At 33.4% G+C, this 18,153-nt stretch overlaps 1 protein-coding gene across 7 annotated transcripts in view; it reads right to left on the bottom strand.

Annotated features, from left to right (window-relative positions):
* The window catches only part of ASPP (Ankyrin-repeat, SH3-domain, and Proline-rich-region containing Protein), a 1,244,753-nt gene that overhangs the window by 38,910 nt on the left and 1,187,690 nt on the right, over window positions 1-18,153 (bottom strand). The gene's annotated exons all lie outside the window — the stretch shown is intronic.

The raw sequence follows: 18,153 nt of genomic DNA on the forward strand, positions 1-18,153 counted from the left end.
ATTCGATCGAGGATGGTGCATTTTTAAGGGACAATTAAATTCTTACATATCTTTTTTAGGAAGGGAAGGAAATTTTAGGATCCTGTGTTGTACTCTACGAGATGAATCGTTGTCCTCGTTTGACTGACTACACATTAGCCAGCTACAAACCGCACTGTGGTTTCTCCTTTATGGTCCACATTCCCAAATGTACAGTACCGTAAACTTGGGTTACTTTGAACACAGAGGAAACTTTGACCATTTTTTTTTTTTCAGAAAATCATATTTAGGTTTCTACATGCTGCACTTGTTATAGATGAAGGTAAATAAAATTATCATAAAATCATTCTCATACCAAATTTACCTCCATCTATAACAAGTGCAGCATGTAGAAACCTAAATATGATTTTCTGAAAAAAATGATCAAAGTTTTCTCTGTGTTCAGAGTAACCCCAGTTTACGGTAGATAAAATTCCAATGAAAGCATAACTCACAGCAATAATGTCAACAATTGCGACGCAGGAGAAACATTTTTGGCATCTTCTCGCGCAAGGGTATGCTCATGCGTATAGCTCGCTGCGAATGCATCCAACAAAACCTTTTTGAGTTTCTCTTTTTAAAGGGTTAGGTACAGCTTACAGTAAAATTTTTGGATATATTCAACATTTTTTTCCTCTATTACTGTAACTTGTACAATAATGAAAATTGGTATGTGTAAAACACTGTCTTTCTGCTATATAAAAACATATTTTTACGATTTACAAAAAATTATATATATACACATTTTTTTAAATTCATAATGGTGGCAGTTCACTGTGCAGTGATCAAGTTTTCCCTCATAAACCAAACACTTGTTAACTTTTTCATGTTCTCTCTCTCTTATTTTATTGCTGAAACTCATGTTTACAATATCACACTCTTTCAACTACATTTCTTAATAAATAATATATTTTTTTATTTTGTGTTAGAAGAAAATACTGGTATTTGACCATTTTTAAATTAATTAATTTTTTTATCAGACAATCTATCAAAGGTAGAGAAGTGATCTTGAATCATATTGTAGATATGACATGCATAAACACACACAAAACATTTCATCACAGAATGTTGGATAGTTTTTGAGTTATGTGGGAAACGCTTCATCACCACACAGTGAACTGAATTTTGGAAAAAAAAAAAAAAAAAAAAAAAAAAAAAAAAAAAAAAAAAAAAAAAAAAAATGTAAATAATTTTTTTAAATCGTAAAATATTTTTTCATATAGCAGAAGGACATTGTTTTACACATACTAATTTTCATTATTGTACGAGACACAGTAATGGAGGAAAAAAGTGTTGAATATTTAAAAAATTTTACTGCTGTAAGCTGTACCTAACCCCTTAAACGCGTGAACATCGAGACAATAAATGCAGCAATTTTTAGATATATTTTCTCTTTCAAAACGTTTTCCCGGACAAATAATATTTATTTCATTTTAGAACGTATAATGTACTCAATTTTGAAAAGATTTTACGTGAAAAATGAATAACCCTCAAAACGTTTGCCTTCAAATTAAATTTAGATACATTTACTTGTTAAAAGAAAGGAAAAAAAAAAAAAAGAAAAAAAAAAAAAAAAGGAAGTAACGCCATGCCATGAGAGCCAATGGTCTCATGTTCACTGGCGCTTGTGGGGAAGTGGCGATCGTTCAACTGATATGGAGATAACTTGTGCAGGCCTGCCAAGTTTCAAATCTACGAAAACCTAATATCGGTATCTACAGAAGCTGACAAAAGATAAAAAAAGGCTCACATTGAACTTAATTGCTATTTAAAGTGGTGACTTCGAAGAAGAAGTCAATTTACTTGTGAGATTTACTTTTATTGTAGTTGTTAGGTGCTCTATAAGATAATTGAGACCCATATACAGTGGCTAGTCATCTAAAAAATGTAATTCTTGTTGGCACTGCAATAATTATAGTTGATTCCCAAGAACTATGAAAGGATTAAGATGAAATAATTGTTTTATCCTAACAACTATTCAAAAAATTGCACCCTTAAAGTTAATTTCATATTCAATAAGTAACACACTTAGCTTTCTGTAAGATCTCTCATCAAATTCCTGTTCATAACATTTCCCCTCATAATTCATCTTGCAGCATGTAAGAAAAGAGAGTGTTCTCTCCATTTTGCATGCTGGAACGAAATTAATTTTTATTTTGTCAGATAAGACTGAATACTCCTTCCTCTGTTGCATTGCTATGGCGGAAAGTTAAAACAATTTGCACAATCCTGCACAGTTTTTCATATTTTTTTACACCAATGCTAACTAAACATTTGGAGGCAGTAGTGTCCTCTGTTGTTCAAAACTAGTGATGGAGGAAATAAATTAAATAAAGATATATTGATATTGCAATATATTGCAAACCTAATTTCAGTAAACGATATATATCGCAGAAAATATATCGATATATAGAACGATTTTCGATATACCGCTATTCCGTAAGCATTTTCAGGCGCACATTTACTGTATTACAATAAAATTACTGAAATTTTAATATTCCTTTTTACCATTGAAATTAACATCATAACAGTCAAAAGCATGAATGTAAAATTGTATCAATAAACAATACATTTTCAATACCATATGATGTAGGTCCTAACCTAAATCAAAATTATGGTGGAGGCAAGGGAGCTTAAATGGAATAGTGGGAAAGAGTTAAGTGAACTCTACACGGTTGAGTATTTGATATTGGAACACGATTAAATTATTCTAATGTTATATAGGATTCAATCCAGCACACAGGTATAATGCTCTTTTCTACCTAACGGCGTAATCATTTTTAAATGTAAGTAAACAGAATTGTAATTATTTTTAAATGTAAGTAAACCGTACTTAGAATGTTACAAGTTTTAACAAACTTGACAGTTTATTTGATACAATCCTTGTATAGTAAGTTCCTATTGCAAGTTATTGTTACATTCCAACATTCCAAGCATCAATGGTGTTGATTATAGGGATAGAATTTTTATGCACTAAAAGATATAATAAGAAAATAGAATGTCAGCACTAGGTTGTGCATAGAAATCATAGACGTAAACAACTGTCACATCGGTATTAAAATCCTTCTTTCTCTTTCCATTTCAGAATATAGAAATAAAAGTTTTGATACCGTTTTGAGGTCAGACGGTTCCCTGGGAGTTGCTCCTGCCTTGAAGGACATTAATAACAATATTAAAACAGTAGTAGATTAACCTCCGGTCTGTCTCACGTTCGCACACGCTGCATTTTGAATTTGGTGCTGCATATTAAACAGTTTGAATTCGAATTCCAGTCCAGCCAATTAGAACAAGGTATTGAGTGAGGCTGCACAATTATGTAACTGTCCACCTTCATTAGCGCCATCTCTCGGGAACTATCGGAGTTGTCTAGTGTGGATTTTGTTGTTGTTGATAATGGTAATAATTCCACAAAAAAAATCGATAAAGTTATGAGAAAACCGATATATTATACGATATATTGAATCAAAATTTCGATATCGATATATCGCTATATCGAAACGAAAATATCGGTATTTCGTAAAAACCGATATATCGTTCCATCTCTATTCAAAACGAGGACTTGCTTCAAAAACTTTGGGAAGGACAGGCCTGCGTTAATCTAAAAAGATTGACATATATCTTAGGCTCTATTTGAATTTCTTAAAAAAAGGACGTGTATGACACGCTGACAAGCATGAAGAACGCTGATGTCAGCCGTAAAAACTGACACTTGGCAGGCCTCCTTGTGGTCAGTACGTTCAGTATCTCAGCCGTAAGAATGTGTAGCCTACAGACAGCATTTGTTGAACGTATATTATATTCAATAATAATAATAATAATAATAATAATAATAATAATAATAATAATAATAATAATAAATCTGTAGCCAAAATTTTTCTGGTAATTTTCGATTTTCCAAAAATAATTGGTGTTAACATGTATAATTAACCATGCTGAAACCGAAAATCGCTTTTTTGAAATTTTTGTTTGTATGTCTGTCTGTCTGTATGTTTGTTACCTTTTCACGCGATAATGGCTGAACCGATTTATATGAAAATTGGAATATAAATTAAGTTCGTTGTAACTTAGATTCTAGGCTATATGACATTCAAAATACTTTATTTAAAAGGGGGGTTATAAGGGGGCTTGAATTAAATAAATCGAAATATCTCCCTTATTATTAATTTTCATGAAAAATGTTATATAACAAAAGTTTCTTTAAAAATGATTTCCGATAAGTTTTATTCTGTACAAAATTTTGATAGGACTGATATTTAATGAGATAAATGAGTTTTAAAATTAAGATAACAACGCCATCTAAGTCGCTGTAATGAAATAAAAAAATAACTTCGTCTATAAGGGGCCTTGGACAGCAACAATCAAAAGCTATTAAACATAGCCTACAGAGAATGTTTCTGCGTTTGTATGAAGTAATATCGGTAGCTAAATTAACCGATTTGTATAATTAATTATTATTTCACCATTGGAAAGTGTAGTTTCTCTAGATGGACATAATGCTATAATGTTATTACAGTAACTTCTGAGTGAATCGAGGAAAGGTAAGATTGAAATAGCTTCTTATGCACAGAAAACTTGATAGGCTATTCTGTACATTCGTTTATTTAAAGGGGCCTGAATTAAATAAATCGAAATATCTCGCTTATTATTGCTTTTTGTGAAAAATGTTACATAACAAAAATTTCTTTAAAAATGATTTCCGATAAGTTTTATTTTATGCAAAATTTTTGTAGAACTGATATTTAAGGATATACAATACTTTTAAAATAACAATATAATACATTTTCACCGCCGCCTCAGATTACAGCGTTGTTGTTCCTGCAGTAACTCCTATGTGCAAAATATAAAATTTTTGAGTAGGAAGAAAAACACATTTATTCATTCCATGGCAATGGTACATAGGAGATCGTGAATTCTTACATTTTCGAAAGAAAGAAATATAATTACATATCACAATATATGCTGTATCACTATAAGTTATTTGAAGGGTTCAGAACCATAGTGGGCCAAGCGCCATTTACTGAAGAAGTAGAAAACAAGGGTTAAAATTAAGTTATTACCATAATTCAATGGAAACATATAGCAAGTAATATAAAGTATATACATTAAAACTAAATGACATCACAGTCTACTATATACAGTCGCGAAGCTCAATATGTAGTAAAAATGCAAACATGGGTAGTTGCCCACCACTAGGATCGCTACTATCGCCTCATCATCGCAGATCTCTCTCTCTCCTAGTAGACGACAAAATATGTTACACTTTTGTTGTGTTCTTTTGGAAAAATTAACACCTTCCTTCCATTATTGAAATATTAAATGCATAAAGTTAATTTATTATTTTAATGAAGTATATTAAATTCCACCATAAACTCGAAGATACCTGCAAGAAATAGGTTAATATTATTTTTGTTTGTGCAAAACGAACTGAAATTTACTATAATCGCTTCAATCATTCAAGATTATAGCGATAATTAAATATGAAAACAAATAAATATTAATTTGCATTTCCCTTTACAACAATAATAATGGAAATATGAATTAATGGAGTAACTTACGCGTACCGGTACTTGTAGTGTAGGCTTACGTAGTTAACAAAGTGGGATGAGGTTAAGCAATAATAATCACACCAAAATTGGAAATAAAACGTGATCAATAAATTTTATTATAACAGACTTTTTCTACGTCTCTAGTAAAGCAACAAATAAAAATTACAACAAAATTAACAGCTATAATTAAAAACATATCCTTTGAAAAAAAAATAGGCCTAAGCAATAATAATCCCACCAGAATTGAAAATAAAACGTGATCAATAAATGTCATTAAAACAAACTTAATTTTTCTACGTCTTTAGTAAAATAATAACACATAAAAATAATAATAAAATTAATAGCTACAATTAAAAATATATCTTCTGAAAAAAAAAAGTAGACCTAACCTTTATTTCTCTGGAAATTTAGCAGCCTAAGTGACAGAACTTTAACCGATATCTAATGTCCTTTCGGTTAGACTGGAACATTTCATTGTGAAATTTAAGGATATAATGTATTCTAACAGTCACAAAGAACTTCAAAATTAAGAGTTTTGTTTCTGCACAGCATTGTGGAAACCCAGGAACCTTTCTGAATCTTTCGGAGATCGGACAAAGGATAACTCTGGCCTCTTTCTCTTACTGTTGCTACAATTTATAGCACTACAAACGTCTCCTCCTTGTCCCATATTATTATTCCAATTATATTTTAGCCATTAACATTTTCATTACAACCAATAACGAACATTTCACAAGCATCAATGTGAAATACGCAACGAGCTAGCACTCGATAGAAATACGACACAGTCCAAAGTCGATCATGGACAGTCTATTGTTTCTAGTTGCTAACCGCTTGGAGCGCTTTATCACGAGATTTGCAAAAAAAAAAACACCTCAAGCTTCGCAACTGTATATAGTAGACTGTGGTGACATGTCAATGTTCATTAAACTATGGTTGTATGTAATAACAAATAAGAAACATGTTAAAGGAATTGTCATTGCACCAAATGAGTGTCTCTGGACCAAAATGATCGCATTTTAATTATTTGAATACAATTTAAATTACGTAACATAATAAACGATTTATCCTGCTATCAAACACGAATGTTCCCTGGATCAAACGTGGTATTTTAATTATGTAATTACTTTATATTTGTTTCTAACAGGTGCAGCGGAGCGCACGGGTACGGCTAGTAATAATAATAATAATAATAATAATAATAATAATAATAATAATAATAATAAACAGTTCAGTCTTTCATGGCCTTCCCTGGACTGAGCTAGTTGAATCTTGGTTGTGCAGGCTGCGTCATGACAACGTAATGCTTTCATTTGAACTCAAGCCTGCTGGTGGGCCATGTTACTTCACCGGCCTTCGGAATAATCCCATTCACGTTAACCCAACCCACGCTCGACGCCTCGTTATTCGTTGAATGTTTCTTCAAAGGGCTGCAGCTGAGACAACGTTCATCTCTCTGCTGTCTGAATACATAACGTACGACTGGAAGGAACGCTCTAACTGCAAGGAACGTCTGTAACTCCTCGAGACGCTGTGACATCCCAATTTGTCATTCACGGCTATATTCATGACACTTTGGAGGAGATAACAGTGCTAAATCGTGTAATGTAATTCGTTTATAATATTTCTTTTAACTGTAATCTTGTTTCCAAAAGAAAAATGTGCTTTAAGCCCGGGGTCTTATTTCAGATTTTGCTTGCAGGGAGGGGCAAGATTTTTATAGGGAAGACCTTATAGGTTATATCACATCGTATATTCCCTCTCTATCTCTCAAATTAACCATTTTTCATACAGTAAACTGGGATAAACTTGACCAATAAAAAAAAAGATCTAAACCAGATCAGATACACTGAATGTATTTTTAAAGTTCACTTTTTCCTTCAATTTCTTAAGGTACCGGTATCCTTGGAAGAACATTTTGTAAATTCTATCCATTTTTTCCCTGATTACTTGATACAAAATAAGGATTTTCACACAAAATAAGCCACTGAAATATTTTGGGAGAGTGGTAAGGGGGCAATTTTTTAAAACTAAAACTGAAATTTGTTCGTTTCAGTCCTTGGCTCACAGTTTTTCTGTTACAATACAATTTCTTTCACTGTCTTACTTCTAAAAGAACACAGAATAAGCTGTGAAAACAGTTTTTTTCCTACCTTAACCCATTAAGAGGTTAGGTACAGCTTACAGTAGTAAAATTTGGGAAATATCCAACTTTTTTTTTTTCCTCCATTATTGTATCTTGTACAATAATGAAAATTAGTATATTTAAAACACTGTCCTTCTGCTATACGATAAAAATATTTTTACGATTTAAAAAAATTATTTATATATAAGTTATATATATATATATATAGGCCTATATATATATATTTTTTTTTTTTTCAAAATTAAAAATGTTGGCAGTTCATTGTGCAGTGGTGAAGCGTTTCCTTCATAACTCAAAAACTATCCAATATTCTGTGTAAATTTTTTGTGTGTATTTATGCATGTCATATCTACAATATGATGCAAAATCACTTCTCTACCTTTGATAGATTGTCTGATAAAAATAAATTCATTTTAAAAAAATCTCCTAACACAAAATTAAAAAAAATAGTATTTATTAAGGAATGTAGTTGAAAGAGCATGATATTGTAAACATGAGTTTTAGCAATAAAATAAAAGAGAGAGAACATGAAAAAGTTAAAAAGTTTATGAGTTATGAGGAAAGCGCTTCATCACTTCATTTTGAACTGCCACCGTTTTGAATTTTGAAAAAAAAAAATGTATATAAATAATTTTTTTAATCGCAAAAATATTTTTTTCATATAGCAGAAGGACAGTGTTTTACATAATATGTAATATTATGCCAATTTTCATTAATGTATAAGATACAGTAATGGAGGAAAAAATGTTGAATATTTGCAAAAAAAAAAAAAAAAATTACTCCTTTAAGCTGTACCTAACCCCTTAAGGAAGAATGTCATTTTATGTTTTGAAAATTTCAAACATAAAAATAAAAATTTAAGATTTTGGAGTTTTAAATTAACTACGCTCTTTGTAGTTTGGCACTTGGATACATTAACCAGTCCACACCTGTGGAGTAACGGTTAGCGCGTCTGGCCGCGAAACCAGGTGGCCCGGGTTCGATTCCCGGTCGGGGCAAGTTACCTGGTTGAGGTTTTCTTCCTGGGTTTTCCCTCAATCCAACATGAGCAAATGCTGGGTAACTTTCGGTTCTGGAGCCCGGATTCATTTTACCGGCATTATTACCTTTACCTCATTCAGACGCTAAATAACCTAAGCTGTTGATAAAGCGTCGTAAAATAACCTACTAAAATACCTACTACATTAATCAGCTTCATTTTGGTGCAAGATTAATGAAAATATCTCAATTCTAAATGCACTTTGTGTTAACAGTAGTGTTGTGAAATGCTGTAAATCTGAACATGGAGAATCCTGAGAATATGAAAAATTGTAAAACCAAACGCACAGCTCCTGACTGTATGAAAAATAATACTCTACCGCCAAATTCGAATTTTTATTACATGAAAAATATATAAAATTGACAGAATGTGATGGATTGACAATGCAAAACTGCATTTCCGATTTAAAGAAAGGGTGTTTCCGGTCAATAAAAACCTCAGCTAATTAACCTGCACTTTCTGTGATTCCCATTATATCATGGATGGAGAACATCTTCATTCCTGTCCTGTTCTCTCATCGGAAAGTGGCAGTGTGTCCAAATATTGGAAGGCTCGACTGCTGATGGCTTCATAGTCACATGTAGATACCACCATCACACATCATAAAAACAAAACTGATATATTTTTGAAAACTAGAAAGTTCAAGCTTTCAGATGACATAAAAAAGCATTTTTAAAGAAAAATAAAAATTTAGGGTAGATGAGTGAGTACCTTAAGCAGTTCTCTTTTTTTAAGCCACAATTCAGGCTGATATGATTTATTTTTTTATTTATGGTCAAGTTTACCCCACTTCACGGTACATTTTCGTTTCTACACATAGATCTAGTTTTAAGTTGTTATTCTACTTAACTTATACTATAAACAATTTAAATGCACTTGCTGTTAATATGAGATACTGTACTCCAACCACGAGAAAGTCTCAGGGGAATGAGACGCAGCGGGGTAATGCTGTGGATGAATGTTGATGTCATAAGATGTCATAACGTCATACACGTGAGTACACGCATCTCCATTGGCTAACTCTCAAAGCACAAACGATAACACTGATACACACATACTTATACAGGGACATCACTTTATTTTTACCAACATTTTTAACATTAACCTGGCTATACTCGGAAACACTGTTGCCCCCTTCCATTACAGGAGTTTGGTGTTACTAGTGCAATATGTAAACAAATCATTTTACTAGGTATAGGAGGAGAGAAAAGTAGTGTATCCATTTATGTTGTAGGGAAATACGATATTACGATTTTCAGTTTGATCATCACTTTTACGGAATTTATCAAAATACAGTAGAGTAGTAACATTTTTTTTTCAAAAACTCAACTTTTCAGGCGGCTATGTTCGTTATGTAATGTCTACTTTATTTAGCATATTAATTATTGATGTTAACATACAATATAGAGAGTGCATTTAAATTGAGGGGCTCATAAGTAAAGGGCTGTAAGTGCACTTAAGTTACTTTTGAGAAAATGGGGTTTACATATTTAAGCTTTCGTAAAACCGGTGAAAATTTTATTTAAATTTTAATGTGTGATGCGATTAAAATATCTCTTTGCCACTAAAATTTTAGATACTTTTGCTTACACTGGATGCACTTAACTCATGTTATTACAAATGTCACTAGCATTCCTTTGCTTCTAGCCACCTCAATTCAAAATAAGCTAATCTGAATTTTTAAACAAGTTGCTGAAAATGGTTGCCGTTCATTACAATGCAGGCTTCAATTCTTTACGCATATTATTAAAAACATTTTGAAGCGTATTCTCTGAAATTGAATTTATCGTTTCGTGAATATAATTTTTAGTACGATATTATTAATATAGGTTCTTTCTTCTATAGAAAACGCAATCATATTTATGAAACACACTATACACTGCAGTGTTTACTTCACTGCTTGAAGACTTCGAATGCAACAGCGGCCGTAAGTTTGTGTGTCTGACGGGAGCAAGGACATTAGTGAAGGGGTGAGAGTGAAGTACATTCAGAAATGCAGGTACAATAAAAATGAAAGTAAAAATAAAATGATGTCCCTGTATTACTCTAGTTACAAAATTAGATCACTGTTAATCTCCTGGTCTTTTAATCCCTCCATACAGGAAATAACATATGCAGGAGAGCGCATGTTTTTTAAACTGACGTTATAACGATATTAGATGCTTCAATTGATGACGCAATAGTAAGCACATTCCTTTCACGGTTAATCTCCTGGTTGGAGAACAGTAGGTGCGAACAAATTGACAATTTTAATGATAAATAAAATTTAATTTCAATTAAACAAAACGCATTCTACTTCCATTTGCAGTAGGTAACAATCTCTAATGTAGCAAAGAGTAACGTCCACCGCTGTGGAGTAAAGGTTAGCATGTATGACGTGAAACGAGTGGGCCAGGGTTCAAGTCCTGGTGGGGACAATTTACCTGGTTGAGGTTTTTTCGGAGTTTTCCCTCAACCTATTAAGAGCAAATGCTGGGTAACTTACGGCGCTGGACCCTGGACTCATTTCGCTGGCATTACCACCATCTCACTCCGACGCTAAATACACATTGCAGTTGATAAAGCGTCGTAAAATAAATCAATTGAAAAAAAAAAAAGGTTTCATTTAAGCAAAGCCATTAATTAGCTCGTATTTTATTTCTTAAGCGTTTATAAAAGTGGAATATTTTTATATTAAAAGTACAGTGCTTACATTTTTTCTTTAATAGTACGAGGCGCATCCAGAAAGTAAGTTTCCCGATTTTTTCCCCTTCAAAGTAAACGTAATTAGTCGTGTCAATTGCGCATGCGTAACAGATCTATGACGTATCAATCATATGCCAGCCGGACAGGTCCCGCCTGGTGACAGTAGCGTGGCAGCAGTGGTCCAAAATGGAAGCTCTTATTCCTTCTCCCGCCGCCTGCGAGGTTCGGTCGGTGATAAAGTTATTTAATGCACAAAGCATTGCGCCAATTGAAATTCATCGGCAGCTCTCTCTTCCTCTCCCTCTCCCTCTCCCTCCCTCTCTCTCCCCCTCTCCCTCCCTCTCACCTCAAGAAATTCCTGTCCTCCGGTGAGCGTTTTGGCAACGACGAAGAGCTGAAGACGTCTGTCACACGCTGGTTCCATTCACAGGCGGCAGAGTTCTACGACAGAGGGATACAAAAGTTGATCCCACGATACGACAAGTGTCTCAATTCTGATGGTGGCTATGTTGAAAAATAGCTGAAACATTGCTGTACCTGTTGCCAATAAATGTTTTCCTGAAAGTGTGTGTTCTTTTTTAAAAAAATAGAGAGACTTACTTTCTGGATGCGCCTCGTACTATTAGTATTCTATTAATATATTTTAATGTTAAACTGAAGAGAGGTCAATTGCCCTCCCGTCCCCCAAATGACGCCTCTGCTTTAAGCCTACACAAGCAGGCTCATCTGAATACAAAACACCCGACGTAAGAGACAAAGGGCATCACGCATATTCACTTCGAAACTGATACTGACTCAAGGGGTGAAGATGGCACTACTGCAATGCAGACAACAGAAACTAACTGAAACACTGCTCAGCAACACGTGACGTGTGAATCAAATCCATTCCATGAAATCTCTAACACTTGCTTAATCACGTGCCAAGTATCGGTACAAACGAGTGCACAAACAATGTTCATACAACAGTACATTTAAAATAGTCACGAACTTGAAACACACATTCTAACTGAACATTTTACGGTTTAAAACAATTAAATTCTTTACTCGTAGTATAGACAGACAACACAGGCTAAAGGGACGTCAAAGTTACGGCATTAGTATACAGCTGACTTCTATTCAATGCAGTTCAATTTAGTTCGTGACAATATAGTACACATTAGAATGTGCTCAAATGCTGTAAAAATAACTAATTTTATGTTTAAAAGCATGTTAAGTATATAATTGAAGCGTTGGGCCGAATAACGGTCTATGTTACAATTTTTCGAAATCGAGTTTTTAATGGAATAATTCTCTGTATAGTCTTACACAGCTGTCACAAAAATTGTTTTTCAATATCTGTATCAGAGGCGCTTCTATTCGAGTTACAACCATGAATTTCTTGGTTGGAACAACGCTCTATGTCACTAGCCACTTCTAGCTTATCCAGTTGTTTACATCGTATCGGGAGTTATTGCACGGGAGTTTGTTCTCTTTAAGAATACTGGGTACTTGAACTCTGTGTATCAGGTTTCGGTTGGTCTATTACGTAAAATGGACGACTGCAAGACAGTGACGATTTCAACGGTAGATATTGACTAAAAAAAGCATCTAGACAAATTAATATTAATAAGTGGAAAGATGTGTCACGAAAGTGGCTGAAAGATAGTGGTCTTGATTTTAGTAGGTTATTTTACGACGCTTTATCAACAGCTCAGGTTATTTAGCGTCTGAATGAGATGAAGGTAATAATGCCGGTGAAATGAATCCGGGATCCAACACCGAAAGTTACCCAGCATTTGCTTATATTGGGTTGAAGGAAAACCCCGGAAAAAACCTCAACCAGGTAACTTGCCCCGACCGGGAATCGAACCCGGGCCACCTGGTTTCGCGGCTAGACGCGCTAACCGTTACTCCACAGGTGTGGACAGTGGTCTTGAGTATACAACAAGGAAGACGAAGTCGCAAGTTAGTGCGAAATATCCCCCAAGTAATGTAAGTTCTTGTCTGTTATTTTTGCAGCATTTTATTAGTTGTATTTTAATTTACACTTCACCTAGTGTTAGTTGGTCTATGTTGTGTTTTGCACACAGGGAACTGGGCGCCGAAGTCTCACATAAAATTATCCAAGGAAATATGCCCCTGAAAGTATTTCCCTCTCTCCTGAAACATGAATTATATTGTTCGTTACATCCTTATTCTTCAATTGAAGACTTCCCCGTAATAAGGATTTAACCAGCAAAACTGTAATTCATGTTTCAGGAGAAAGAAAACTAATTTCAAGAGCTTATATTTATTACCACAATCATTTGGCTAAAGAAGAATACAAGTTTATTCAGCTATTGAATGTTATTATCATATGACTATAATCCTTCTGTGTACTTCTAGACAATTCGAGAAGTATCGATTGTTTCACAGTCGATCGAGCTCAATCACTTTACGATAGATTATATCGATTGCAGTACAAGATTACGCACGAAATTTAAATATAGCGGGAATTACATAAAATCTGTGGGTTTTGACGAAAACGGATTTCATTTTCGCAGAGAGCATGAAAACGTCAGTCAAATTACCCTTCGTAATATAAAGCGCCTAGACATGGCAACCCTGTGTTGTTACATGCGTACGGGCTATTCCATATGAAATCGATCAGTAAAAAACCTCGCATTTTTTTATACTCTAATTTTTTCCCTACTTATACAAAGTGCTGAGGGGAGTGCATTTTAAAACATATACTATCGAAAGTCAAACGGTTTTCGTACTATTGAGCGACAAATTTAGCGTATTTTATAAAAACAAGCCTCTTTCAGCGCTCAGAACTCTGGAACCGTTTATTGCAGAACATTGAACGGGAGCTCATTTTGAAGCTGACATTTGGTAGATAATGTTAAGAAGTAATCCTTATTTTTATTCTATACAGAGAGACATATAATCTGATTTTACTTACTTTTAGGATTTTTGCCCTTTTGTAAAAAATATTGAGGAAAAACCTTGCATTATTAAGAGGGATTCGGCATTGTTTGCTTAGTGGCTCGGCAATAAGTTTCGAGGGTATTAAATAAATTATATTCACACGCCTAGACTTGTACGGCGCAGTACCGCACGAAATGGCCGAGAGATGAAGATAAGCGAGCGTTGTGCGTCATTTTACTCCTGTGTTTATGAAAACTTGTGATAAAGCTAGTACAGCTATGCGCTACTAGACGAAACATCACGTGTGTTTATGTCTTCTGGCCTTGCTTGACTCGGCTAGCTCCCGCCTCACAGTCAGCTGGTTACTTCACGCGCGTACTATTAATTTTCTTTATTTGATATTTTCAATACTTTCTTATCAACATACCATCAGTCAAAAATATGTGTTTATTTGTACTTTCAATGCGGAATCTAACTATATATTTTAAAAATATTTTTTTCCTTGGCAAAGGCGTCTTAATGAGGAAAAATCTCAATTTCTCCATTTCCATAAAAAGTAAGAAAATCTGTTTATATGTCAATATAAACTTTAATTTCTCAGCATCAAAATAAACCATGATTTTGATCATTGGGTGAAAGGGTTTCGGAGCCACAACAGTTTAAAGTTGCTAATTATATGAAAATACGATAAATTTAAATATTTTTAATTTAAACACTATGAAGTTCTGATGCCTCAAACTTTGCACAAAGCATTGTATCACAGTTGTCAACGTACAAAAAAAGTTCCATTGTATTTAGAAATTGTAAGGTCAATTTTATCTACATTTCAGTCGATTTGAGATGGAATAGCTCGTATGTAAGTAGACAAGACAAATTGTATTTACAAATTACTAAAAGTCAGGAATTATAAAGTACCCTTCGCATAGAAATGAGGCTAGCAATGAAACGCACTCTTCTCGGCAGTGTCTAAAGTCAACATGAATTATGAATTCTACGAAAATATACTACATGTATGAAATATTGAACATTTCAGAATACACGAGGTAACCTTCTAAAATCATCAGTTCGAAAACTCCTTGGAAAAAGTCGTACACTGACATGTGAAGGAAGGAAATATAAAAAAGAGTTGCCAATATGAACTGCCAGGCAATAACGCAACTACCAAAACAGCTGAAAAGAGGAGTTTCCGTATCAGGCTCTTCGAATGCATGTGTTTAACAAGTCTCTTCGTGATTCAACTTGCGTCATAAGCTCTGCCTAAGCACTACAAAGTAAATATACTGTCGACATTCTACAGTATGATTCAAAAGTTTGTACCCTAACTGTAGGAGCTTACAAAGGGAATTGAATGTAACAATTTTACAATAGGAACTCATAGTCTAGGGTAGTGTTTTTCAAACTGTGCAGTAGCGCCCTTCAGGGGGCATTTCTGATTTTTAGGGGTGGGCTTTAATTGTAAGGGAACAGTAGGAGAGCGTGTATGTTTTTAAGGACAATACATATATAATTTTATGTAAATAATAGAATCTATACTAATAATAAATCTGTAGCCGAAATTTTTCTGGTAATTTTCGATTTTCCAAAAATAATTGGTGTTAACATGTATAATTAACCATCCTGAAACCGAAAATAGCCTTTTTAAAACTTTTGTTTGTATGTCTGTCTGTCTGTCTGGATGTTTGTTACCTTTTCACGTGATAATGACTGAACCGATTTATATGAAAATTGGAATATAAATTAAGTTCATTGTAACTTAGACTTTAGGCTATATGACATTCAAAATACTTTATTTAAAAGGGGGGTTATAAGGGGGCTTGAATTAAATAAATCGAAATATCTCCCTTATTATTAATTTTCATGAAAAATGTTACATAACAAAAGTTTTTTAAAGGTGTTTTCTGATAAGTTTTATTCTATGCAAAATTTTGATAGGACTGATATTTAATGAGATAAATGAGTTTTAAAATTAAAATAACGTCATCTAAGGCGCTGCAATTAAATAAAAACAAATGACTTCGTCTATAAGGGGCCTTGGACAACAATAATCGAAAGCTATTAAACATAGCCTACAGGGTATGTTTCTGTGTTTGTATGAAGTAATATCGGAAGCTAAATTAACCGATTTGTATAATTAATTATTATTTCACCATTGGAAAGTGTAGTTTCTCTAGATGGGCATAATGCTATAATGTTATTACAGTAACTTCTGAGGGAATCGAGGACAGGTAAGATTAAAATAGCTTCTCATGCACAGAAAACTTAATAGGCTATTCTGTATATTCATTTCCTGTATTTCTTACAATAATGTTTATGAACACATTCATTTTTATCTCAGAGAATTAACGAATAACTAGAGTGTATTGATTTAGTATGCAGTAATAGTACGTTAGCTTAGCATTCCATTATTTTATAATTCAAATTTTAACTATGCTCAATTGAATCATGTTAAAAATACATAAAATGTAATGCAAAAAAAATTGGGCAATGAGCCAAGCAGATTATGTTGCGCTTTTGTAAAAGTTGTTACTCCTGGGATTCAAGAGCCCCCACAACCAATTAAAAACTTACTTATCGGAGTACATCCGTTATCAACACACTTTTTATATAATATAATATAATATAATATAATATAATATAATATAATATAATATAATATAATATAATACTAATAATAAATCTGTAACCGAAATTTTCCTGGTAATTTTCTTTTCGCTTTTCCAAAAATAATTGGTGTTAATATGTATAATTATTCATCCTGAGACCGAAAATCGCTTTTTTGAAATTTTTGTTTGTATGTCTGTCTATCTGCTAGGATGTTTGTTACCTTTTCACGCGATAATGGCTGAACGAATTTCGATGAAAATTGGAATATAAATTAAGTTCGTTGTAAGCTAGATTTTAGGCTATATGGCATTCAAAATACTTTATTTAAAAGTGGGGTTATAAAAGGGTTTGAATTAAATAAACCGAAGTATCTCGCTTATTATTGATTTTTGTGAAAAATGTTACATAACAAAAGTTTCTTTAAAAATGATTTCCGATACGTTTCATTCCAAGCAAAATTTTGATGGGACCAAATTGTACCAAAAACGGATGTTCTCTGAACCAAATGATCATATTTTAATTATTTGCATGTAATAAAAATTAAGAAATATGTTAAAGGAATTGTCATTGCACCAAATGAGTGGTCTCTGGACGAAAATGATCGCATTTTAATTATTTAAATACAATTTAAATTAAGTGACATATTAAACGATTTATCCTTCTATCAAACACGAATGTTCCCTGAACCAGATGTCCTATTTTAATTATGTAATTACTTTATATTTATTTCTAACAAGTGCAGCGGAGCGCACGGGTACGGCTAATAATAGAATATAATAATAAACGAAGAGGAAAGAAGAAAATTTTAAACATATTTTGAAGAAAAAGCACCTACATCAGAATCCTTTCCTGAGAATAATGAGTACTGGACTCGTCTAAAAAGCTGTATACAGGTAACAGCAGAAGAAAGAATAGGATACAGACAAGGTGTGAGAATTAAAAAACCTTGGGTCACAGGGAAAATGTTGGAGAAGATGGAGGAAAGCAGAAAATGGAAAAACATCCACATAGAAGAAGGTAGAAGAAACTGCAGGAAACTAAACAACGAACTAAGAAGAGAAACTGATATGACGAAGGAAGGCTGAATGAAACAGAAATAGAGGATCTAGAGCAGCCATGTCAATTGATGCCCATAGGAGCAAGCGCGAGCTTTAGAGCTCAAGAGAGCCTGAGCGCTTTACAGCGGAAAGGAAAGAGACAGACGAAAGAGGTAGTAGCCTATATGC

Source organism: Periplaneta americana, chromosome 16, assembly GCF_040183065.1.
Source record: "Periplaneta americana isolate PAMFEO1 chromosome 16, P.americana_PAMFEO1_priV1, whole genome shotgun sequence".
Taxonomy (NCBI): domain Eukaryota; kingdom Metazoa; phylum Arthropoda; class Insecta; order Blattodea; family Blattidae; genus Periplaneta; species Periplaneta americana.